Genomic DNA, 1,044 nt, shown 5'->3' with positions numbered 1-1,044 from the left:
CTCGGGGCTGGGGTGCGTGGGCGGGGCATCTACCCCTCTCTCCCACCCCTTGCCCTTGACTGCGTGGATTGGGAACTGTGGAACACTAGCGGCGATGAATAGCACCAACCCACGCGCAGGCAGGGCTTCGCGCACGCCCGCGCCCTCCCGGGAGCGGCGTTTACGCACTAGTTTGGCAAGCGCGCAAAGTATCACTCCGGAAGAGCATTAATAAAGCTGGGAAATTTATTGTACTGACTTCTGCTGGGCTAAAATCGCATCCCTTTGAGAGAGCAGGGACTCTGCTAATTCACTTGTCAGCGCCTGGGATTTCGGCGTTTACAGGAACCGTACTTTCTACCCAGTACAGAGGAAAGTCCAGCGGTGCCTTAAAGAAAGGGGCGCCCCTTTATGTAGAGCTGCGTCATGGGAGATCCTCCATGGAAAGCCTCCTCCACCTTGGAGCTCACCTGGCGTTAGCTGGGTGGGAGAAGGGGAAAGAACAGAGAATAAAGTGGTAGAGGAAGTTGGTACCTTGAACAAGGACTGTGCTGGGGCTGGAGTTACAGTGGGTGAGCACATACAGCCTAGTGAAGGAGAAACAATTAATTATCGATTAACTATGCAAAACGAGCGTAAAGTGATGAGCATAAAGTGATGAGCAAAGGTTCCAGGTCCTGAGTGAGAGACGAGGGAGACCACCCAACCTAGTCAACTAGGGGCTTTGGGGTAGAGGGTGGAGAACTGTGTGCATGGAGAGACCTGTAGAATGAATTCAACTGGAAAGGGAGAAAGGTGAAAGGGAGGAGAACAATACACACACAGATTTCGTACATCAAACACGCCACTCTGCTGCACGTCCCACAAAGACCGCCAGCTCACTTAGAACACACTAGAATTCCTTAACCCGCCCTCGCATGGCTCTACATCGCCTCCACATCGCCTCCACCCTGATGCAGTGATGAAATTGGCATGGGGGTCTCTAGCAATGCCTCTTCCATAAAGTGGTGACTCTATTCCCTGAACAGACGTAACTTAGCAAAAATGCATAAATAAGGGCCTATG

This window comes from Tupaia chinensis, unplaced genomic scaffold (genome assembly GCF_000334495.1).
Source record: "Tupaia chinensis unplaced genomic scaffold, TupChi_1.0 Scaffold000316_1, whole genome shotgun sequence".
Lineage (NCBI taxonomy): Eukaryota > Metazoa > Chordata > Mammalia > Scandentia > Tupaiidae > Tupaia > Tupaia belangeri.
This window is presented reverse-complemented; position numbering follows the sequence as displayed.